Here is a 27,022-nt window from a genome sequence, read left to right on the forward strand (position 1 = left end):
CAGTAACAGCAGAAACACAGATATATCCCTAATCCGTTACCCAAAAGCTACACAGCGGTGTCAGACTTTTGGTAGTGTATAATCTACTGATGACTCCCTTTAAAGGCTATGAACACCTTTTGAAATGTATTTATTTTTATTAATAAAAATGTTTCTCATTGTGGTTGCTGCAACTTTCGAAATACTTTTTTATTAAAAATTATTTTTATTTTTTGAGATACAGCTGCTTCTTGATCCTGTATACAGAGCAGCTGTATCTAAGACCTGAATCCGTCAGGTCCCCGGGACCAATGGGTTCAGTGTCAGCGGATCCTGCTAGTCTCTGACACGCAGGATCCACCTGTAATCGATCACATCTATGAACTTAGATGTAATCGATAGAAGCTCAATCCTGCGTCTCGATAGACACCCAGGACCCGTTGACACTAAACCCGATAGTCCCGGGGACCTGACGGATTCAGGTCTTAGATACAGCTGCTATATATACAGGATACACATTTTTTTATTAAAAAAGCCTCGCAGGGCCTTTTCCTAGCTAATGTCATAGTATTAGGGCATGTTGAGATAATAGTGGACACCTCCCCTGAATTTGACAGCTAACTCTAGTGGAGCTATTCGCATTCGAGGAACATAGAGATGCTTATTTTCCACTCCCCAATGAGAACACATGTAGGTAAGTCAGGGAGGTCGGGAGAAAAAGCTACAGGCTCGGTTATCAGCAGGACGTCACTCGCACTAAAGAGTCATGGGGAGTATCACAGAAAGGAACATGCGAGGTCGGCCACATTGGTCAGTACAGTTCCAAATCATGAGACAGAGATCGAAAAAGTCAAAAGTCTAAAAGCAAGATCAGCAACAAAGGAGCACCAGGAGATGAGATGAATGACGAGTTCATCTCGAATTGGGTCAAAATAGAGAAGTTGTATGGCCAGGTTCAAGAACACACAGATGGGTGCTAGAAATAATACCTAAATACTATGACTGGAAAGAGTATCATTTAAATAAGGGCACATATACTTTGATTGGCCTGGCATTTGGTGTCATTGGGCACACGCCACCTGGAGCAGTGGCCATACCCGGGCCAGTAAACCAGCACAGGTCATTTATTTTACAGCATGTACACAAGTACCTACATAGTATTAGTACTATGTACAGGCCATACATTATAAGTCTTTAAAATCCAACCTAAATAAATTCATCAAATTGGGAATGATGCAGTGATTGCCTCGTGCAATAGATGTGTTCCACACCCACCACTCTGCCCGCACACAAAGTTTAACAAAAGTAATAATAAAGTGGGTAAAATGAAAGATGGAACATGCGCTGCCCTCGCTGCTAGGGCACACGGACTCACAATTTTTTGCCATTCTCAATTACCATTCGAGAAGAACCCTCAAAAAGCCTAAAAAAAATGGATGGCATTAGTCAAAACAGTCATGAGCGAGTCGTCAAGGAAACAAAAGGCGTCTGTGTTTATTTAGTTCTTGCGCCGATAAGGAGGAGTCTTTGTACTGATAATTTCACACACATCAGAAAAAAGAAGCCATGCTGAGCGCAGGCCGACACAGCTTGTCTGAAATGCCACGGGCCTTGCCGACAGCCCTGTTAACCCATCTGATGCCAGGCGGGGCCTCACATTGCCACCTGCCTTGCAACATGTCATTAGCGTTATAACTTAATTTGTGTGAATATTATAAGGTAGGTTATATCAGTAACCCTAAGCGTGTTGATTATTAGTAACCCTGCTAATACGTATAAAACTATGTAACTATATACATTATATACACCCATACCTATTACACTATCCTGGTAGGAAATGCACCACTCAATTTTTTAGAATGAACCAGTATTATAAAAAAAATGCGCCATGATTGTTAGCGGTTTAGGCCTTATGGGGTTGGTCACACAGGATCGGTTACCTTTCATTACTGAAGTGGGCCCCACTGGCCCTCATGGCCTGGGCACACAGAGCTTGGTGCTTCATCATATAGAAAGCCAGCTGTACAGTATGCTGCTTCATTCCCTAGTTTACTGTTTAGACACATTTTGGCAATGTTATTTGTACACTATATGATTGTATTATTTCGGCACTATATGATACAACATAAGGGGGAAGGTGACGACACGCATCAATAGAAGGTTCTGCAAAGGGAACCGTCTAACCTAAGGCCGGCTGTGATTATTAGTAATTTTCCTTGAATACCAATCATGACGACCCTACTAAATTAGTAGGTTGTATTCTCATTACTTCTAGCACAAAAATCCTGCGACCACTATACGTAGATAGCACACATACTTTACTCTTCTTCATCATCTACCTCTACATATATTTCTTTCTTTCCTTTTTTTTTTTGCAAGGATTGCAGATTTGCACGTGTGTAAAGATAAAATAGGTGACATTGACGACTATTTTTTTATATAGTTCGGACATATTCTATTAATTTATATCAGCACCAAAGAAACTAAAATGGTTATTCCTACCTAAGACATTTATGGCATATCCATGTGCTATGCCATAGATGTCTGATAAAGGTGGGTCCCAGATATGGGACCCATACCTGTCTACAGAACGGGGGTCTCCTTATGCCTGTCCAGCCTGATGACGTGGTGCCGCATCAGGCAGGCGAATATATATCAAATCAACTCTTCATTCATTCTCCGCCTGGATGCAGCAGTTGGCGACAACCTCAGCAGACAGACCACCCCCATTCTGGAGATAGGTGCTGGTCTTGGAGCACGGACCCGCATCTATCAGACATTTATGGCATATCCCTTCTAAGGTGGGAATACCACTTTAAATCTAAGTAGTCAGGTCATAGCCTATCTCCCATGTTACTACATCAGCAAACGCTTCCACCTTAAAATGCTCTGTATATTGGCAATATCTCAGCGTTCTGCACGAGTCAGACTATGGGGTAAGATATCCAGTGCCTAACACATAGCAGTAAATAGCAGTGGCTAATATGCAGCAGAACTTCCCTCCTGAACTACAGTATATCACAACAATCTTCATTCATTACCATTTTAATCTTGGAGACCTCTTTAAAGACCCTCCAGTCTTAATGTAAAGCATTAATTTCCATCCTGAGACTAGTGAGTACAGGACAAGTATGTGGCAGGGATTCCCACCTAGACTTACATACATCAGAACTTTCCAACTTAATTACAGTCTATTGCAGGACTATCCCCCATTAACCAAAACAATCCTGAATATCGGCATATTACAGGTATTTCCAATGTAAGACTTAGAGGACAGGTGACTAGTAGACTTATGAAGAACTTCTAATTGTTTTGGAAAAAAAATATTAAAGAAAAATCCTTACAAATCCTTGCAAGTCCTTACAAATAAAAGAAAGAACTACTGAAAACTGATTAATCACTTTCTATGTAGAGGTAAGCAGCTTCTTCAGTGTCCTGTACAGTACATGCAGTGTACAGTAAAAATAAATTGGAGCCACCATTACCTGGTGTCTAAAGGCTCAGCTTGACCTGGCACACGTAGAGGGCAGTAAAGGACATGTAGTACAGGTAGAGAGCAGTACAGTACATATAGTACAGGTAGAAAACAGTACAGTACATGTAGTACAGGTAGAGAGCAGTACAGGTCATGTAGTATAGGTAGAGAGCAGTACAGGGCATGTAGTACAGGTAGAGAGCAGTACAGGACATGTAATACAGGTAGAGAGCAGTGCAGTACATGTAGTATAGGTAGAGAGCAGTACAGTACATGTAGTATAGGTAGAGAGCAGTACAGGACATGTAGTACAGGTAGAGATCACTACAGGACATGTAGTAGAGGTAGAGAGCAGCACGGTACATGTAGTACAGATAGAGAGCAATACAGTACGTATAGTAGAGGTAGAGAGCGGTACAGGACATGTAGTACAGGTAGAGAGCAGTACAGTACATGTAGTATAGGTAGAGAGCAGTACAGTGCATGTAGTACAGGTAGAGAGCACTACAGGACATGTAGTACAGGTAGAGAGCAGTACAGTACATGTAGTACAGGTAGAGAGCAGAACAGGACATGTAGGACAGGTAGAGTGCAGTACAGGACATGCAGTACAGGTAGAGAGTAGTCCTGTAGAGTAGTACAGGGCATGTAGTGCAGGTAGAGAGCAGTACAGTACATGTAGTACAGGTAGAGAGCAATACAGTACATGTAGTACAGGAAGGGAGCAGTACAGTACCTGTAGTACAGATAGAGAGCAGTACAGAACATGTAGTACAGATAGAGAGCAGTAAAGGATATGTAGTACAGGTAGAGACCAGTACAGTACATGCAGTACAGGTAGAGAGCAGTATAATACATGTAGTATAGGTAGTGAGCAGTACAGTACATATAGTACAGGTAGAGAGCAGTAACGGACATGTAGTATAGGTAGAGAGCAGTACAGTACATCTAGCACAGGTAGAGAGCAGTACAAGACGTGTAGCACAGGTAGAGTGCAGTACAGGACATGTAATACCAGTAGAGAGTACTCCTGTAGAATAGTACAGGACATGTAGTACAGGCAGAGAGCATTACAGGACATGTAGTACAGGTAGAAAGCAGTATAGTACATGTAGTACATGTAGAGCGAAGTACAATACATGTAGTAGGGATAGATAGCAGTACAGTACATGTACAGGTAGAGAGCAGTACAGTACATGTACAGGTAGAGAGCAGTACTGTACATGTAGTACAAGTAGAGAGCAGTACAGGACATGTAGTACAGATAGAGAGCAGTACAGGACATGTAGTACAGGTAGAGAGCAGTACAGGACATGTAGCACAGGTAGAGTGCAGTACAAGACATGTAGTACAGGTAGAGAGTAGTACAGGACATGTAGTACAGGTAGAGAGCAGTAAAGTACATGTAGTAGAGGTAGAGAGCAGTACAGTACATGTAGTATAGGTAGAGATCAGTACAGGAGATGTAGTACAGGTAGAGAGCAGTACAGGACATGTAGTACAGGTAGAGAGTAGTCCTGTAGAGTAGTACAAGACATGTAGTACAGGTAGAGAGCAGTACAGTACATGTAGTACAGGTAGAGAGCAATACAGTGCATGTAGTACAGGAAGGGAGCAGTACAGTACATGTAGTATAGGTAGAGAGCAGTACAGGACATGTAGTACATGTAGAGTGCAGTACAAGGTATGTAGTACAGGTAGAGAGTAGTCCTGTAGAGTAGTACAGTACATGTAGTAAAGGTAGAGAGCAATACAGTACATGTAGCACAGGTAGATAGCAGTACATGTAGTACAGGTAGAGAGCAGTACTGTACATGTAGTACAAGTAGAGAGCAGTACAGGACATGTAGTACAGATAGAGAGCAGTACAGGACATGTAGTACAGGTAGAGAGCAGTACAGGACATGTAGCACAGGTAGAGAGCAGTACAGTATATGTAGTACAGGTAGAGTGCAGTACAAGACATGTAGTACAGGTAGAGAGTAGTACAGGACATGTAGTACAGGTAGAGAGCAGTAAAGTACATGTAGTAGAGGTAGAGAGCAGTACAGTACATGTAGTATAGGTAGAGATCAGTACAGGAGATGTAGTACAGGTAGAGAGCAGTACAGGACATGTAGTACAGGTAGAGAGTAGTCCTGTAGAGTAGTACAAGACATGTAGTACAGGTAGAGAGCAGTACAGTACATGTAGTACAGGTAGAGAGCAATACAGTGCATGTAGTACAGGAAGGGAGCAGTACAGTACATGTAGTATAGGTAGAGAGCAGTACAGGACATGTAGTACAGGTAGAGTGCAGTACAAGGTATGTAGTACAGGTAGAGAGTAGTCCTGTAGAGCAGTACAGTACATGTAGTAAAGGTAGAGAGCAATACAGTACATGTAGCACAGGTAGATAGCAGTACATGTAGTACAGGTAGAGAGCAGTACAGCACATGTAGTACAGGTAGATAGCAGTACAGTACATGTAGTACAGGTAGAGAGCAGTACAGTACATGTAGTACAGGTAGAGAGCAGTACAGTACATGTATTACAGGTAGAGAGAAATACAGTGCATGTAGTACAGGTAGAAAACAGTGCAGCACATGTAGTATAGGTAGAGAGCAGTACAGTACATTTAGTATAATTAGATAGCTGTACAGTAAATGTAGTACTGGTAGAGAGCAGTACAGTACATGTATTACAGGTAGAGAGAAATACAGTGCATGTAGTACAGGTAGAAAACAGTGCAGCACATGTAGTATAGGTAGAGAGCAGTACAGTACATTTAGTATAATTAGATAGCTGTACAGTAAATGTAGTACAGGTACAGTACATGTAGTACAGGTAGATAGCAGTACAGTTCATGCAGTACAACTAGAGGGCCGTACAGTACATGTAATACAGGTAGATAGCAGTACAGGGAGTAAAGGTAGAGAGCATTAAAGTACATGTAGTACAGGAAGAGAGCAGTACAGTACATGTAGTACAGGTAGAGAGCAATACAGGACATGTAGTATAGGTAGAGAGCAGCACAGTACATGTAGTACAGGTAGATAGCAATACAGGACATGTAGTACATGTAGAGTGTAGTACAGTACATGTAGCGCAGGTAGAGAGCAGTACAGGACATGTACTGCAGGTAGAGTGTAGTACAGTACATGTAGTACAGGTGAGAGTGTAGTACAGTACATGTAGTACAGGTAGATAGCAGTACAGATAGATAGTACATGTAATACAGGTAGATAGCAGTACAGTAGAGGGAGTAAAGGTAGAGAGCAGTACAGCACATGTAATACAGGTAGAGAGCAGTACAGTACATGTAGTACAGGTAGAGAGCAGTACAGGACATGTAGTATAGGTAGAGAGCAACACAGTTCATGTAGTACAGGTATATAGCAGTGCAGTACATATAGTATAGGTAGAGAGCAGTACAGTACATGTAGTATAGGTAGATAGCAGTTGTAACGTCCTGGTCGCTGACCACGAACTCCTTCCATCCAGTCGACGACCTTCTCTCCAGACATGTCTGCACATATGGCCGTCCTGTTCCACAGTGACCACCAGGGTGCACTCACAAGCTCATTCCCGACTCAAGGAGCTAAAGCGCACGCAGGTGGGAGATTGATCTGATTGCTCCCAGAGCACCCTGGGCTATATATAAGAAGGGCTGTGCCCCTTCCTCCCATGCCTGAGCGTTGTTGTCGTACCCAAAGTTTGTCTATGCAAATGGTCGCCTAGTGTTTTCCAGTTCCCAATGTTCCACGTTCCTATACCTGTATCCTGTAACCTGTATCCTGTGCTATCCTGGTCAAGTGACGTGCTGAGCAGTAGCCGTGCTGTCCTGCTACTCCACGCCTGACGTCTACCTGCTGCCGAGCCTGTCTTGCTACTGTCCGAGCTGCCACAGGTACACTATACGAACTATAGACTGTGACCTGTGTCCTGTTGGCCTGCTGCCATACCGTCAAGGCGGTACGGCCCAGTTGGTCCACAAACCCAACGTGACAGCAGTACAGGTCATGTAGCACAGGTAGAGTGGGGTACAGTACATGTAGTACAGTTAGAGAGCAGTATAGTACATGTAGTACAGGTAGAGAGCAGTACAGTACATATAGTAGAGGTAGAGAGCAGTACAGGACATGTAGTATAGGTAGAGATCAGTACAGGACATGTAATACAGGTAGAGAGCAGTGCAGGACATGTAGTACAGGTATAGAGCAATACAGTACATGTAGTACAGATAGAAAGCAGTACAATACATGTAGTACAAGTAGAGAGCAGTACAGGACATGTACAGATAGAGAGCAGCAGTTAGGCCCCCTTTGTGCCATCCATATAATAATTAGGTCCCCTTGTGTCCCCATATAGTTGTCAGGCCCCCTCGTGCTCTCCATATAGTAGTTAGGCCCCCTTGTGCCCTCTATATAGTGTTATGCTCTCCTGTACCCTCCATATGATAGTTAGGCCCCCTTGTACCCCCATATAGTTGTTAGGCCCCCTTGTTTCCTCCATATAGTAGTTAGGCCTCCTTGTGGATCTACTTGCACCTAATGCATTGTGCTGATTTCATTAGTTATTTATTGTGCCCAATGACATGAATCGTACCAGAGGAATGTGAATTCTGATTGGCTGGATCTTACAGCCAATCCTATGTGCCACAGATTGTCACTGTTTTGTGTGTTAAATGTAGTTTCAAGTTACAATGGCGTAGGAAAAATATTGTAACCTGAGATAGATAGATAAATAAATAGATTAATAAATATGTGTATAAATAGATATATAGATAAATAAATATACAGCTAAATATATAGATATTTTTTGCTTTAAATCAATATTTAGATTTTATGTTTCTACACGCTTTAAAAAAAACAAAACATAATATTATGTATGTATAAAAACATAGCAATCAACACTTACCCTAGGTTTAGTAAATTCTGAGGTTTAAAAGCAAAACCCTTTCACCACAAGGGCTGCCGCAAAGAATGCCAGCTAACACCACATCTCATGTGCTAATTATACAGGAAGCAAAACATTTGGACTGAAACGTTAATTTATTTTGTTGATATACTACATATGACTCCTTCGAGGCATTTCTCAAATATAGGGGTAACACGTCATACGCAGAGACTTGCAACAATATCGTAAAATCCAGCAGTGCAAAATGTGCCAACCCCATCGCTGAGTACAGGATCTCCTTGTTATAACGATTTTTTTTCCTAAAGGTCATTAGACGACTTTTTTTGGAAAGACTTCAAACCCTTGGTGTCTCCAAGCAACGCGCAGCTGTGGAGATTCTGAGGGTGGTGTCTGATTTGTACAATGGGCCGGCTCCCCAAATGTAGTTTTAGTTGCCTGATTGCATTAACTCTTTAAATATGTGTGAAAAACAGGAAAAACAAACACAACAGGAATATCAAGCAAATAATGAGGAAAGAACTATAGCATCCAATTAATGCACGTTCTACAAAGCAATAAAACACAAAATACAGTAATAAAAGTGCAAGGTAATTAGAGGGGTTCTCCGCTTTAGACAATCCCCACTTGCTAGAAGGGTCCCTTGACAATAGGCTGATAACAAAGTAACCCCCTGCTGTGATCCCCGAGGGTCAGCTGTAATCTGTGGGGAAACCTGGTAGTGAGCAATGATTTTCCCAGCAGCGCCACCACAGGGGAAATTAAGCATTACACAGTGTCCTTTCCTATCAATGTGTTATCTGTGTAATACAGCACAGGGCAGGTCCTCCAGGGAGAGAGAGATACACTTTTTATAACTGCCCTCCACAAAGAGATCAGGATCCAAAACAGAGGACCCCCTTCTATTAACTTAGAATTCACTTGGTGTATGACAATGGGTTTTCTAAACTGGTCAACCCCTTTAATGGTGGATTGTAAATATGTTTAAAGCTGTCGTCTTTCAGAGACGATCTCTTTTTAAATAGAAGTCGGCCCGTCAATCAGCTGCTAACAACTGGTATGGATAGGCCAAGTCCGCCATGACTCATGGGGTGGTTCTTAAGGGGGTCTTCCACAGGTATAGGCCAATAGAGTTCAGTGGACATATGGACATTGGTTGTCCTGATAGGACAAGCCCTTTAATTCATTCATTATATAATATATATATTCCACTATAGTGACGGGTCCACAGCAGGTAATCCTGATCCAAGGACTGTGTAATGTATAGAAAATAAATCCTGCAGCACTCCAATATTGTAGTGCAGGATTTCTTTTCTATATATATATACATATACATATTTCATGTGGCAATCGTGGCAAGCTCCATCGGGCCCCATCTTACAGAGCTATTCGCCGCTACGATCATTCCTTCTGGAGGAGAATATTTCCTTAATCGAGCCCTGTACAGAGCACCCAATGGCAGCACGCAAAGTGCCTATGGCTCCATAGTACAGAGCCACAGGGACTCCCCACCCAAGGCTTTCACCTTTTATATCATTAGCACATTTTAATTTGGCCTACATATTTTACTTATGTATCTAATGAGTTGCAAAATGCTAATGTTTTCCACCTGGTGAACAAGACCTGCAAAAAGATGAGCATGTTCTTTTTTTTATCATGACCGTCACAATATCAGGAGTCATCAGGACTCTGACGGATCCAATCAGGTTAAATGTATATATTTTTTAGTGGATTAAATAACCTGGCATGCTACAGTATACAGTGAGAGCAATGCTACCCTCAGGGAAACCAAATAATGCCTGAACAGAGCTTAAAGGGGTCTTCAACCGGTAAAGTCCCATAGACTTCAATGAAGAGACTCTCCATTAGATCTCCTCCTGTATGTGGCCACTGCCTTGGCTTGCAGAATGGGGTCAAGTGGTGCCCCATTTTCACAAAAGAGGGTGGCCGGCCAGTCCTGCATTGAGATTTGCACATATGTTGAGGGGATAGGGTTAGATGGAAATGACGAGTATGTTAGAAAGTGGTGGGGAAAGGGTAGACAACACAAGGTCATTAAATGCAAGGTTGTCCATCCAACAGCTATCATGCCAAATTTTAGGGATTGAGACGACGCATTCTGAAATCCCTGCCTAGCCCACCAACAGAGCTTGTCCCACCCCTGGTAGTCACTGAGAATCTGTAACACATAAAGAAGGCAATGATAACAACTAAATGTGGGGCTGATGTTTCCATTTTTGGGGGAAACACTCTTTACAAATAGCATTTTTTTCATTGGCATATTTTTATAAAATACTGGAAAATCTGGAATAACTGCGCTGAGTAATTGCAATGTGAAGTGTATAAACCTCTGTGGATAAGTGACAGGAAAGGTAAATACGTCTTGTACACTACCGTTCAAAAGTTTAGGGTCACTTAGAAATGTCCTTATTTTTGCAAGAAAAGCAGAGTTTTTTTCAATGAAGATAACATTAAATTAATCAGAAATACACTCTATACATTGTTAATGTGCTAAATGACTATTCTAGCTGCAAACGTCTGGTTTTTAATGCAATATCTACATAGGTGTATAGAGGCCCATTTCCAGCAACCATCACTCCAGTGTTCTAATGGTACATTGTGTTTGCTGTGTTAGAAGGCTAATGGATGATTAGAAAACACTTGAAAACCCTTGTGCAATTATGTTAGCACCGCTGTAAACAGTTTTGCTGTTTAGAGGAGCTATAAAACTGACCTTCCTTTGAGCTAGTTGAGAATCTGGAGCATTACATTTGTCGGTTCGATTAAACTCTCCAAATGGCTAGAAAAAGAGAGCTTTCATGTGAAACTCGACAGTCTATTCTTGTTCTTAGAAATGAAGGCTATTCCATGCGAGAAATTGCCAAGAAACTGAAGATTTCCTACAACGGTGTGTACTACTCCCTTCAGAGGACAGCACACACAGGCTCTAACCAGAGTAGAAAGAGAAGTGGGAGGCCACTCTGCACAACTGAGCAACAAGACAAGTACATTAGAGTTTCTAGTTTGAGAAATAGACGCCTCACAGGTCCTCAACTGGCAGCTTCATTAAATAGTACCCGCAAAACGCCAGTGTCAACGTCTACAGTGAAGAGGCTACTCCGGGATGCTGGCCTTCAGGGCAGAGTGGCAAAGAAAAAGCCATATCTGAGACTGGCTAATAAAAGGAAAAGATTAATATGGGCAAAAGTACACAGACATTGGACAGAGGAAGATTGGAAAAAAGTGTTATGGACAGACGAATCGAAGTTTGAGGTGTTTGGATCACACAGAAGAACATTTGTGAGACGCAGAACAACTGAAAAGATGCTGGAAGAGTGCCTGACGCTATCTGTCAAGCATGGTGGAGGTAATGTGATGGTCTGGGGTTGCTTTGGTGCTGGTAAAGTGGGAGATTTGTACAAGGTAAAAGGGATTTTGAATAAGGAAAGCTATCACTCCATTTTGCAACGCCATGCCATACCCTGTGGACAGCGCTTGATTGGAGCCAATTTCATCCTACAACAGGACAATGACCCAAACCACACCTCCAAATTATGCAAGAACTATTTAGGGAAGAAGCCGGCAGCTGGTATTCTATCTGTAATGGAGTGGCCAGCGCAGTCACCAGATCTCAACCCCATAGAGCTGTTGTGGGAGCAGCTTGACCGTATGGTACGCAAGAAGTGCCCATCAAGCCAATCCAACTTGTGGGAGGGGCTTCTGGAAGCATGGGGTGAAATTTCTCCCGATTACTTCGGCAAATTAACAGCTAGAATGCCAAAGGTCTGCAATGCTGTAATTGCTGCAAATGGAGCATTCCAAGACCAAAGCAAAGTTTGAAGGAGAAAATTATTATTTCAAATAAAAATCATTATTTCTAACCTTGTCAATGTCTTGACTATATTTTCTAGTCATTTTGCAAATCATTTGATAAAGTGTGAGTTTTCATGGAAAACACAAAATTGTCTGGGTAACCCCAAACTTTTGAACGGTAGTGTATATCAGACACAGATGCAAGCTTGAGACGGGAGTTCATCTGTGCGTCTAGACACATTATTTAGAGCGTGATACATTGCCCCAAAAGTGTTAACTAAATATTGATGAAATCTGCTGTAATTTATTGGCTTAGGTAAGTGTCACAGGACATGCGTAGCCCTGTCAATGTAAAAACGTTCCTTTACATTTGAAATAACCAGAACAGGAAGCCATTAACAATGTTTTTAGAATTAACCTTTATTTTTCAAGAATTATGTCACGTAAAATGCGAGCCTGATGCGTTACGCTGAATCATTTCTCACCAGGGATTTACCATCCCCAGAGAAGTCAATCTAGAAAACAACATTATTTGTTGTTCTACAGTCGACGCTACATAGACGCAGAGGTCATTTTGATTTTTTTTCATCTCGTCAACTTTACATTCTACGGTGGTAAAAGTGAGAAAGATTCAATCTTCTGGATGTAGTATACCAAAAACGAAACATATAAAATGTGCCTTACAAAACAGCAGCTAGGAGTCATATACATGGAGCAGCGCAGCAATTCTTTAGGAACGGGGTCAAAAAACTCCTGATTCCATTCGGCCTATCTGCCCACAACATTTCTTAAAGTTTCTGGGACCTAATGCAAAATACGTAACAGGACCACCCCCTATCATGTCACATTTATAATCATTAAAAATACTAGTGTTGTCTTAACGGAAGAGAGGTTTTTTAGCCCCCTGAGGCACCAGGGCCCAAGAGCACAACGATCCTGAGGTTCCCTGCCGTCTTCTAGAAGGCCACTCATGAAATCCCAAGCAGTTGTTGGCACACGCTGTGTGGGAACTTAACAGGAAATTTCCTGCATAGGTTCCTGGGATGACCATCACAGTTCTGGAAGTCAAAGCGGGCATAGGCTTTAGGAGGGCCCCCTTTAAAGAGTACATATATGACATTTATGACATATGTGCATATATGACATGTCATATACGACATAGGTACATATATGGCATATATGACCGACCTGACGAAGGGACCAGTCCGGTCCAGAAATGCGTCGTCATTTGAATAAATAGATCACCTTGATCCAACTCACCTAGCCTCGTTCCTTGTCCTCCTGAGCCTGGCGCCGTTACCCTATACTACACTGCCTTTTTCCTGTTCATTTTTCTTTTATATATAACATATGACATTTTTTATCTTGTAGTGATCCTGAGATACCCCATTTTTTTTTTTGCTATTTATTATAGCATTAGAAGGACATGCGGCCAACACTTAAAGGGATTCTCCGCTTCGAGAACCCCTACTTGTTAGATGGGTCCCTTGACAATAAGCAGATCATAAAGTTTCACCCTGCTGGGAGGCCCAGCGATCAGCTGTAAACTGTGGGGAAACCTGGCAGTAAGTGTTCAATTTCCCTGCAGCACTACTACAGGGGAAATTAAGCATTACACAGTGTCCATTCATATCAATGGGTTGCCTATGTAATACAGGACAGGTCCTCCAGAGCAAGAGACGCTCTTTGCTTCTGAACAGGGGACCCCCTCTATTAACTCAAAACTCACTAATAGGATATATGAAAATGGGTTTTCTAAACTGGACCACCTCTATAACTATAAAACTCCACCATATCGGCCCAAAGGACCTATGAGGTCTAAAATACATAAGCTTAAATGTGACACAGCTTTTATCCCCATGGTCAAGAATAAAGAAAGAAAGATTTTATATTGAGAGTTTAAGAGCTGCAAAACATTTCCTTTACTTCACAATGACTTCCGTGTGTTGTCTGGTGTGGAATCCGCAACCTTTTTATTGTTTTGAGCTTTCCTTCAGCAAAAATCATGTATTTGTGCACATAGCACTTGAGTTGGGCAATGTTAACATGGATTTCTAAGTAAGTTTGGCTGTTGCATGAAAGTATCATGAAGTGCAAAAAATGAGGTCAACAGCAATTTTCAGTGACTGTAATCCCCGTCTTATAGGGTTACAAATATTGGGGGACGCAATGAATTCCTGTGGATGCAATATTTGTGGACTTTAACACTGAAGAAAACAATTCACTCAAAATGTACTGTGTTTAGCAGAAAATGGTTTAAAACAAACAAAATAGTTAGTATCTAGCAAATTAGCCAATACCATTAAAGTGCATGTTTACTTTTGAACACTACAGTACAGTTCATTTACACAAAAAGTTGAGTCACTTTGAAAATACATTACTAATCCTGTACTGATCCTGAGTTACAGCCTGTATTATACTCCAGAGCTGCACTCACTATTCTGCTGGTGGAGTCACTGTGTACATAAATTACATTACTTATCCTGTACTGATCCTGAGTTACATCCTGTATTATACTCCAGAGCTGCACTCACTATTCTGCTGGTGGAGTCACTGTGTACATACATTACATTACTTATCCTGTACCGATCCTGAGTTATATCCTGTATTATACTCCAGAGCTGCACCCACTATTCTGCTGGTGGGGTCACTGTATACATACATTACATTACTTATCCTGTACTGATCCTGAGTTACAGCCTGTATTATACTCCAGAGCTGCACTCACTATTCTGCTGGTGGAGTCACTGTGTACATACATTACATTACTTATCCTGTACTGATCCTGAGTTACAGCATGTATTATACTCCAGAGCTGCACTCACTATTCTTCTGGTGGAGTCACGGTGTACATACATTACATTACTTATCCTGTACTGATCCTGAGTTATATCATGTATTATACTCCAGAGATGCACTCACTATTCTGCTGGTGGAGTCACTGTGTACATACATGACATTACTTATCCTGTACTGATCCTGAGTTACAGCCTGTAATATACTTCAGAGCTGTACTCACTATTCTGCATGCTTCAGAGCTGTACAATGTCTTCATAGTGCTTATTCTAGTGATTTGTATTGGAGTCACTCTGTACATACATTACAATACTTATTTTGTACTTTTCCTGAGTTACATTCAGTTATATACTCCAAAGCTGCACTCACTATTCTGCTAGTAGAGTCACTGTGTACTTATATGACATTTCTTATCTTGTAGTGATCCTGAGTTACAGCCTGTAATATACTTCAGAGCTGTACTCACTATTCTGCATGCTTCAGAGCTGTACAATGTCTGCATAGTGCTTATTCTAGTGACTTGTATACAGTAATCTGATGTACAACAACCGTTGCTCTACATTATAGGAGCTCAAGCTAAGGTGTTAGGAATGCGTCCGACGACGACAAATGTATTTTCTGGAATTATTCATAACTTATTATGTTACACTAAAAATGAAGATGACACAGGGCTCACTTTCAGATCTACATAATTTTTGGATTCTTGTCACTTCTGCACATATAACAGCTGATTCTTTCAGAGTAAATGCTGCATGCTGTGAATAAACTGTAAAAAATATCTGAAGTGCTTGCTGTCTCCTTATTTTCCAATGTTGTGATCCTTGCTGTATGGCACCCTGTACAGGAAATATGTCTCTAGAGCCTGTAGCACAATATACCTTGAACCTTAGGCCCCTACCATTAATAAATTAAAGACAACATCTGCATGAAGTTTATATGTTCTCCCTGTATTTGTGTGGGTTTCCTCCCTCAGTCCAAAAACATACAAATAGGGAATTTAGATTTGGGAGCCCAGCTGGGAACAGCGAGAGATGACAACTTCTGTACACCGCTGCAGAATATGTTGGCGCTATATAAGCAACGTAAATAAATAATTAAAGCCATGCTTTTTATTACTCAATTAGAATTTTAACCTAAACAGTAATGAGCTGCATCAGATCTATATAAGTTTTGAGTTTGCAGTCCTAACTCTCAATGCATGAACTAAAATTCACTGCTGACCCTGAGCAGCAGGTGCCCTTCCCCACAGGACGGCCCATAGGCATGTGCCTTTTGTGCCTAATTGAAAATCCTAGCTTGACAACACTTTTTACATACTTGACAAGTTTCTTCACAGTGTGAATAGACCTTATAGAAGATTTAGGTACACTTTTGAAAACTTCACAAGCACTTAAATGGTGACTAAGTTTTCAACAAACTACGCGAAAATTAGTAGTACAAGTGAATAAAACAAACTTTGTAATATATCTTTTTAGAGAAAAATGCCTCTTTGTTCACTTGTCAGGCTCTTCCCCCCTTCCAAACTGTTCACTCACTCTGAATTTACTGCTAAATCCATCTGGACAAGACGAGCTATCAGATCACTTGAGGGATCAGTTTACAGCTGCCCATAAAAGTCAGTGGAGTGGGGAGGGGAGGAGGGAGCAGGAGCAGAGTGAGATAGAGGGGCAGAGAGACAAACAAAGAAACTGATGCAGCTTTTAGTAAGTGTTATACCTCACGCCAGTGCTGAATTCACAGCTACACTGCTCATTACTGCTGTATAATCTTCTTTATGCTGTTCCTAAGGGTTTTCTACAAGGAGACAGGGAAGCAGGATGTTCTTTTCTCTATGTGGGCAGTGTATGGCAGATATAATAGCAGTTAGGCCACGCTCACTAACAGGGGAAAACTGCTAAAAAAATAAATGCGGAATACAAGTTATTTAATGGCCAGAAATAGTGTTATTCCTCATGTACACACATATGACAGTTTATTTTGAAAAGTTACCTAAAGAGTTAGGAACACTTCAAGAGACATATTAGTGCAAGTAGATGGTTAGTTGCTTACATGAATAATGTAAAACATGAATGCACTTATTGAAGGAAATGCCCAATTCTAAAACCCTTTGATGGCTAGTAATGTCTTCCCTCAAAAACACATGAAATTGACCAGCACCAGGACTTGTCTGTATTCGATGTAGCTAACAAATAGATAAAATGCATATAAAAAACAACCACAGATCGGGGCCAAATACCGACTATACAAATCCAGGAGGAAGTCGAATATTGGATGTGAGTTTAACACAACATGCAGACGACCTTCCAGACATAAGCTTGTGTAAACAAGCCGGAAATTGTGTTGAAGCTTATTTTCCATAGCTGAACTCTGCAGAATCTGTAAAGTAAGTTGGAGTCCTTAAGTGGAAGGGATGCGAAGCAATCACGTTGAACAGAAAATGCCTTTCAAAAGACTGGTCTTCCGAGGATGATGCAGCTAAAACAACATCTGAAAAACTCAGGAGGATACTCGATGGCAGAAGCTTTTAGTAATTAAGTACATGTGGAGCTCTTGTTTGTAATAGATACAAAAACATTTGATGGGACCGGCATTAAAAAAACAAGGGATGCAACAAATAGTGCACAACATAATATAACTCCACACTTTATTTTTCGGAATAGTTCCTTGATATGTTTCCTTCACATTTTTGCCATATCTCAATTAATATTGACACCCTATCGGCAGGGCCGATTCTAGCGTTCCTGCTGCCTGAGGCGAAGATTGAAATGGCGCCCCCCCAGATCTTGACTGTCATCCCCTGGCTGTTCTACATCACTAGGAAGAGTTGGCAATACCCTACAAAATGCTAAATAATAATTTTACAAGAAACCACACAAGGTGTATACCACCAGTTAACAGTGAACTTTGACAAAAATGAGAGGGAAAGTCAGACCCAGAACAAGCCCTTTACCCCAACTCCAATTGCCAGGCACTACAAAAATGTGGATAATTTAGATTGGACCAATCTTAGAGGGTGGGCAATCTGTCAATTACGCTTTGGCATTAGAGGAGGGGCTTTGGACCAGGCTCTCCTGAAAAGGGAGAGACTGAATTTTTTGCATGAATTCTGTTAATCCCCGTGGCTTAAATGAAAATTACAATTTTGGCTGTTTCCTTTAACAATTGTTCTCATAACCCACAATTACGGTGACGTATTCCCCATTCCCAATGAAAAGAATATAATGACCATGTTAAAGGTAACTAGGTGTTTTTAGTTTTCGCCCCTATTTAAGACTCCCCGCCGAAGAATAACAGGAAGAACTTTTAAACCTATGTCTATGCCTACCTAATCCCTGATTTAATTTAATCTATGGAGGCTGTAGAAGTAAAGTGAAGATAAAATCAATCAACCCATCAATTGTTTATCACTTCTCTTCATTAATCATACTGCTGGTGTTCTGATTTTTATTTAGTATATATACATTTTCTCTCAACTTATCATTTTGGATAAAAGAAGGAGTTTATGCCTTTGTGTTAAAACTTTAAAAGTTGAGAAAGTGGGTTACTTTCACTCTCTTTACCAGTTTTGTTAGGCCCCATGCACACGACTGTACGGACCCATTCGGTTCTATTGGTCAACTTTCCGTACCGTACCGTAGAACCGTGCCGGGAATTATGGAGCATGTCCTATTTTTTGTATTTTACGGGCCGTGCTCCTATACTTTGTGGGATGTGCTTACGGGCACGGTCGTGTGCATGGGGCCTTACTCAGTATTTATAAATACAGACCATAGACATAGCATTGTATTTAACAAGCTATGTTACTGCACATTGAAACATAGTTATTCTTTAAAATTGATTCCATTGGCCCTTCTTGGTGTCAATAATTTCTTGATACATAAAAGGGTTGTCATTACAGTGATCACCGCCCCAAGAAGAAGCTGGAAATGCCGGCGAAACGCGCGTCGGGTGTTTACGTTTTTCAACAAATCAATGTTGAAACCCAGCCCTGCAACTTAGCTTAGATACCACTTATAGTGCGTCTCTCTCAAGTCTCGGTCTGGTTCGCTCCTCACTTAAGCCGCCTTGCTGTCTCCCCTCTGCACACTAGCGGAGTTACTACAGACCAGGGGAGCAGTGTCCAGCGTTCTCACATAGCTTCCTTCCGGCCTGCTCTTCCCTGATTTTATATTCCATCACAAAAAGCACTCATATCACTTATACTCAATAACAACGAGACCACTATAGTATAGCACGGTTGAGCATATACTGGATTTTAGGGCCAATTGCCCCTTAAAAATGCAGAAATAGGGGTCTCTGCATTCGCTAGATTTATACCAACTATTGATTTTTTAAATACTATCATTAATTAATAAAGATTATATTTTAACAGCAATGGTAACACTACCACACACTGTTCTATTTTTTCCCTTCCCCTCATAGTTTGTTCTACATCACTACCAGCCTCCTCTAACTCATGCGGATGCGCTGTTGCCTTGTACTCCCCTGGCATGCGTGGTGCAGCGATGAAGCCGGGCAGGGTACACCTCGCTGCATGGTGCGTGCCCAAGTAGTACAAGGTAATGGCGCATCCGAGAAAGTTGGAGGAGACTGGCAGTGATGTAGAACAGCCAGGGGGATGTCAATCAAGCATGGACATGTGGGTTTGGAGGTAGGTTTATGTGACTCTTCAGGATAGCGGCACCACCCCGTGACCCTTTGATGAGTAATTACCATATTGCATGTGCCATTTTAAAAGTTGATTTTATAGATTTTGCTGCATCTGAAAACAAACAAACGGGAATATTTGGACATATTTTCAGGTCATCTATTACTGCATGGTGGCGGTTCAAGGGGTTAAAACTAGCTGACAGGTTCCCATTAAATATACAATGAATTGAAAACAATTCCATCTGCCCTGCAATTATGTTATTAGAAATATATCCTATATAATTACAGCTTCAGAACCAAGCTCATACATATATACAGCACCAGAACAAAGCTCATAGATATATACAGCACCAGAACAAAGCTCAATACATATACACAGCACCAGAACCAAGCGCAGTACATAAATACAACACCAGAACAAAGCTCAGAACATAAATACAGCACTAGAACCAAGCTCAGTACATATATACATCCCTGGAACTAAGCTCAGTAAATAAATACATCCCCAGAACCAAGCTCAGTACATAAATACATCCCCAGAACCAAGCTCAGTACATAAATACAGCACCAGAACAAAGCTCAGTACATAAATACAATACCAGAACAAAGTTCATACATATATATACAGCACAAGAATCAAGCTCAATACATATATACAGCACCAGAACAAAGCGCAGAACATAAATACAACACCAGAACCAAGCTCAGTACATGAATACAGCACCTGAACCAAGCTCAGTACATATTTACATCCTCGGAACCAAGCTCAGTAAATAAATACATCCCCGGTACCAAGCTCAGTACATAAATACATCCCCAGAACCAAGCTCAGTACATAAATACAGTACCAGAACCAAGCTCAGTACATAAATACAATACCAGAACCAAGCTTCATACATATATTTACAGCACCAGATCAAAGCTCAATACATATATACAGCACCAGAACAAAGCTTAGTATATAAATACAGCACCAGCACAAATACAGCTCAATTTAGTGTTACCTCTGCTGTATAGGTTTGTACAGCATAAAACTACAGCTCCCAGCATGACCCGAACAGTGGTAAGGATATGCCGGGAGTTGCTGTTTCACAAAAAAATCATACTACCCATCATCTCGCTGCAGATCATAAAGTGACTACAGTACTGATTAGAGGCAGAATAAACATTTACATTGAGTGACTCACAGGTGGCGTCTTCTCAGATTCTAGTTCTTTTTCTCTTTTCTTCTCCATCCGATCCTCACCTCTATGATGAATTCTCCCACCCACAGCTCATTTCTGCAGTTTTCTACTCAGATGGCTTCAGCTTCTCACTTTTCAAACATTTTTGCACCTATAAACAAAGATAAAATTGTCCCCTAAATATAATAGCACCATACACTGTGTCCCTGATTATAATAGCACCATACACTGTGTCTCTGATTATAATAGCACCATAAGCTGTGTCCCGCACACACACACACAGTGCCCAATGTAGATAGTGCCCCCATAGAGCCCCTTGTAGATAGTGCCCCATAGAGCTTACTGTAGACAGTGCCCCACATAGAGCCCCCTGTAGAAAGTGCCCCACATAGAGCCCCCTGTAGACAGCGCCCCACATAGAGCCCCCTGTAGACAGTGCCCCACATAGAGCCCCCTGTAGACAGTGTCCCACATGGAGCCCCCTGTACAGTGGCCCACATATAGCCCCCTGTAGACAGTGCCCCACATAGAACCCCCTGTACAGTGCCCCACATAGAACCCCCTGTAGACACTTCCCTACATAGAGCCTCCTGTAGACAGTGCCCCACATAGAGCCCCCGTAGACAGTGCCCCACATAGAGCCCCCTGTAAACAGTTCCCCACATAGTGCCCTCTGTACACAGTGTCCCACATAGAGCCCCCTCTACAGTGACCCTCATAGAGCCCCCTGTAGACAGTGCCCCACATAGTGCCCCCAGTAGACAGTGTCCCACATAGAACCCCCTGTACAGTGCCCCACATTGAACCCCCTGTAGACAGTGCCCCACATAGAGCCCCCTGTAGACAGTGACCCACTTACATAGTGCCCCCTGTAGATACTGCCCCACATGTAGCCCCCTTGTAGATAGTGCCCCACATATAGTCCTACTGTAGATAGTACCCCACATATATTTCCCATGTAGATAGTGCTCCACATATAGCCCCTCACACTTTAAAAAAACAAAACTACTTTACATACTCACATGATCCTGTTCCCATGCCGTCCTCTTGCAATGCAGGCCTGATCTCTTCTGAGCAGGTCTGCTGGGGCTGAATGACGCAAGAAGCGCCGCCTGAGACGAGATGCTCATCTCACCTCATGGACAGTGCGGCCCTGCCTATAGGTAGATCGGCTTTTGGTCCTGATGTACACCATACTGGTTTTGTAAAGTGTTCCTGACTGCAGGAGCCATGGTCCCTTTAAATAGCCCTATATAAATATATAGCCCTAAAGCCTCCCCCATTTAGAGGCTTGGGGTTTAAGCCGTACTCCAGTAGGGTGAACTTTCCTATGAAAGGGGATTTCTTTGTTATAATAATAATGCAGTCTGAACTGGCCACACCCTATCCCCTTTTTTGGCGATACTTGGTATCCCCTGAACATTTGAAGGGATGATGTGCCTTGTGCTCTTTCCAGCTGCCTCAAGTGGGTCTTTCCTCCTTCCCGGGATCTGAATCGGCATACCGCTTCAGATCCCGTGACACTTTAAGAGTGATTTAATGATGTAAAGTATAAAGATGTAAGAGACCCCATCTAACAAAATATATTAATTTATGTTTTTGTTTGCAATAAAGGCTCAGCTGGGGGTAGCATTTTGGTTGGTGAGGGTGTAAAGTCATGGCAGTCTTCATTGTATAACTGAATATAGGCCGTGCTTTTTATAGAGAAACCAATTCTCAAACCAAACTGATGTTTTCATGTCTTTTTCTCATTTGTATAAAAAAAATTATTTCACAATTCTGCTTGTTGCCCTCGGAAACAGACACTGTCAGACATGTGACTCCAAAGCTTAACTCTTAACTGTGTAAGCTGAGCTTCTACGATGCTCTTTAGGCAGGGTTCACACGACCTATTTTCAGACGTAATGGAGGCGTTTTACGTCTCGAATTATGTCTGAAAAAACGACTCCAATACGTCGGCAAACATCTGCCCATTACTTTCAATGGGTCTTACGATGTTCTGTGCAGACGAGCTGTCATTTTACGCGTCGTTGTCAAAAGACGGCTCGTAAAATTACAGACTCGTCAAAAGAAGTGCAGGACACTTCTTGGGACGTTTTTGGAGCCGTTTTCTCATAGACTCCAATGAAAAAAGCTCCAAAAACGGCCGTAAAAAACGCAGCGAACACGCCGCGAAAAATGCAGCGAACAACGCGAGTTGCTCAAAAAACGTCTGAAAATCCCTTGAAAACAGCTCCGTATTTTCAGACGTTTTTTGTTAAGCGTGTGAACATACCCTTAGTAACAAGAAACCAGAAGAATTCTGAATTTAGCTTTAGACACAAATAGAGAAGAGAACATCATATAACTGATAAGGTCTGTTCTCAGTGTGATTTATTTATGTTGCTAATAAAAAGCAGCGATACATTCCACTGCGCTGGACAAAAATTGTCACCATTCACATCAGTTCCTGTCCCCAATGGGTCTTAAAATCTAAGTTCCACATTTCAGATACACACTAGGGTCAATTTCATAGGAAGCCATTTAACTTATCAGTATGTCTTTGGAGTATGGGAGGAAACCGGAGAACCCGGAGAAATCCAACGCAAACACTAGAAGGACATATAAACTCCATGCAGATGTTGTCCATTATCGAATTCGAATCCGGGACCCTGGTGCTTTTATAGGTTCCTCTGGGTACCCCAGATTTTACTCATGATCCAAAGACATACCTTAAGTATACTTAAAGGGAACCTGTCACCAGCATTTCACCTATTGAACTCTCCTCAACCTTCGCTGGCCGCTACTGTCAAAAGTTCATTGCCGCTATCCCCTCTCCTAAACTTCTCCTCTGACCGTATATAACGGTCTGCAAACATTTTGCGCCTTTTATGGTAATAATCCGGCAGTCTCGTTGGTTCCTCTTCTTATGCCCGCCCACCGCCGAAAACTGGCCCTGAATGTCAAAATCTCATCTGAGATAGCACGCATGTGTCCGTCATGTATGGTCCGACACCCTTCCCTGCTTTGTCTGGGCCTCATATCTAGTTACTGCGCATGTGCCGTTATGGTGTCCATTGTGCGCACACACAAGAACAGGACATCGGGATTTCGTGTGTGCTGGGGGGAGGCGAGGAGCTGTCAATCAAAAGTAAGGAGGTGGGGTTAACTCGGAAAGGCTTGAGCAATGAAGATATAACTTTTTTCGAACTAAGATATGATGCTTATTCTCATTAGCATACGGCACAGGAACATTATAGAATGGAATACTAAAGCTACAGAGCCGACTTAGAAGATAATTATAGATTACATAAAAATTATTTTTCACCCACTTCCACCAGGTATTGCTGGTTTAATAGGTGAAATGCTGGTGACAGGTTCCCTTTAAGGCTAGATTCACACGAGCGTGTGGAAACTCGGACGTGAAAAACGTGACGCCCCTCCATAGACTTGAGCCTCCGGAGGGATCTGTGAAAACGGAAGATAATAGAACAGGTTATATTTTTCAACGGACCCCTCACAATATTTTTGGTGATCGGCGGCTGTCCCAGCGGTTGGACCCCCATCAATCAGCATGTTATCACCTATCCTGTGGTTAGAGGATAACATTTAATCTTGGAACAACCCCTTCAATGCAACTGAATGGTCACCAAAAATGTACAAAGCAAATATAATATTAAAAAAATTGTAGATTCTACATTAAAGCAATTAAACCTACAGTATACACAAACATAAAAAACACATGAATAGTATGTAATAATTTACTCCAGTCCAATAGAAAACATTCCCCTCCAAAAAAAAATAGTTGAGGAGATACTTTCCCCCCCTGACACAGTGAATTGCAGTATATATAATACTGTCCATCCAATAGCGAAATTGGTAGGGTGATGAATATTACAACATGTGCGGTCATTGTCCATACGTTGTCTAGATCCAAAACACCAGACGTTTCCCTGGTCACTTAAAAAAATAGGTCAAGGGCTATGTCACATGGGTGGATTATCCACCCGACATATGTGTCCTGTAGGACCCTGGCATTACTACATCGGGTATATATGCACACTGCAGGCTTTGTACAATTGTGGCACCTGGCCCAGTCTAGGAGGATGGTAAACATGATGCAATTGGGCATCAAAATGACACCATCTACACCATATTAGTGGATTTATAATTTATAACCCCAGCATACAAATAGCACTTGTATGACATGAAGATGAATTTCAGCCTCACTCTAGGTGACACAAGCCTCATCCACATCCCTGCCATTTTTCTCAGCATTTTCAATGCAGAACGGCCCTAGAGTATTAAGCGGACCTGGAAAGATGCCCGTCTCATAAAAGGCATTATGCCCCTCAACACCAGCTGAGGCTGCACAGAGACACTGCTAACATATTGACTCATATCTCAAATAAATGAGCATTGTAATATATTTCTAGACACTCTGAGTGTAATGAGCTGTAATTTAGCTGTTCTGTATTATAAAAATAATCCTCAAAATAGTCCAGTAATACACAATCCATTTGAAATATTTTTTTTTGCACGTTAAAGGTGTATTCCCAACTCAGACATCCACTGGATATGCCATAAATGTCTAACAGATGCAGGACCCATTTTAGCGCGGCCACCTCTCCATTCATTCTCCGCTTAGATGCGACGGCTGCCCCATTGGGTGGTCGGATTATTTCTGTTCTGGAGATAGGGGTGGGATTAGTCAAATTACTTCTGTTCTGGAGATAGGGGTGGGATTAGTCGGATGATTTCTGTTCTGGAGATAGGGATGGGATTAGTTGGATGACCTCTGTTCTGGAGATAGGGGTGGGATTAGTCGGATGACCTCTGTTCTGGAGATAGGGGTGGGATTAGTCAGATGACTTCTGTTCTGGAGATAGGGGTGAGATTAGTCGGATGACCTCTGTTCTGGAGATAGGGGTGGGATTAGTCGGATGACTTCTGTTCTGGAGATAGGGGTGGGATTAGTCGGATTATTTCTGTTCTGGAGATAGGGGTGGGATTAGTCAGATGAATTCTGTCCTGGAGATAGGGGTGGGATTAGTCGGATGACCTCTGTTCTGGAGATAGTGGTGGGATTAGTCGGATGACCTCTGTTCTGGAGATCGTGGCGGGATTAGCCGGATGACTTCTGTTTTGGAGATAGGGGTGGGATTAGTCAGATGAATTCTGTCCTGGAGGTAGGGGTGGGATTAGTCAAATGACTTCTGTTCTGGAGATAGGGGTGGGATTAGTCGGATGACCTCTGTTCTGGAGATAGGGGTGGGATTAGCCGGATGACTTCTGTTCTGGAGATAGGGGTGGGATTAGTCAAATGACTTCTGTTCTGGAGATAGGGGTGGGATTAGTCGGATGACCTCTGTTCTGGAGATAGGGGTGGGATTAGTCGGATGACCTCTGTTCTGGAGATAGGGGTGGGATTAGTCAAATGACTTCTGTTCTGGAGATAGGGGTTGGATTAGTCGGATGACCTCTGTTCTGGAGATAGGGGTGGGATTAGTCAAATGACTTCTGTTCTGGAGATAGGGGTGGGATTAGTCGGATTACCTCTGTTCTGGAGATAGGGGTGGGATTAGTCGGATGACCTCTGTTCTGGAGATAGGGGTGGGATTAGTCGGATGACCTCTGTTCTGGAGATAGGGGTGGGATTAGTCGGATGACCTCTGTTCTGGAGATAGGGGTGGGATTAGTTGGATGACTTCTGTTCTGGAGATAGGGGTGGGATTAGTCGGATTACCTCTGTTCTGGAGATAGGGGTGGGATTAGTCGGATGACCTCTGTTCTGGAGATAGGGGTGGGATTAGTTGGATGAATTCTGTCCTGGAGATAGGGGTGGGATTAGTCGGATGACCTCTGTTCTGGAGATAGGGGTGGGATTAGTCGGATGACCTCTGTTCTGGAGATAGGGGTGGGATTAGTCGGATGACCTCTGTTCTGGAGATAGGGGTGGGATTAGTTGGATGACTTCTGTTCTGGAGATAGGGGTGGGATTAGTCGGGGACCTGCATCTATCAGACATTTATTGCTGATAAGGCATAACTGTCTGAGTTAGTAATACCCTTTTAAGTAGAACACAATCAATACAATCTGTGGCCTCATGTATACGGCAGTATTACAGCTGTTGAGTTGTACGGATCCATAATATGGCACCCATAGGAGTCTATGGGGACATACTGTATCGACAGTTTATGTCTCCAATTTCACGCAGACATTTTTTTCACTTGGATTAATACAGAATTCA

At 42.1% G+C, this 27,022-nt stretch overlaps 1 long non-coding RNA gene across 2 annotated transcripts in view; it reads left to right on the plus strand.

Moving 5' to 3' along the window:
• Window positions 1–27,022, plus strand: part of LOC142748731 (uncharacterized) — an 85,755-nt gene that overhangs the window by 26,897 nt on the left and 31,836 nt on the right. The window lies entirely within an intron of this gene.

Source organism: Rhinoderma darwinii, chromosome 3, assembly GCF_050947455.1.
Source record: "Rhinoderma darwinii isolate aRhiDar2 chromosome 3, aRhiDar2.hap1, whole genome shotgun sequence".
Taxonomy (NCBI): domain Eukaryota; kingdom Metazoa; phylum Chordata; class Amphibia; order Anura; family Rhinodermatidae; genus Rhinoderma; species Rhinoderma darwinii.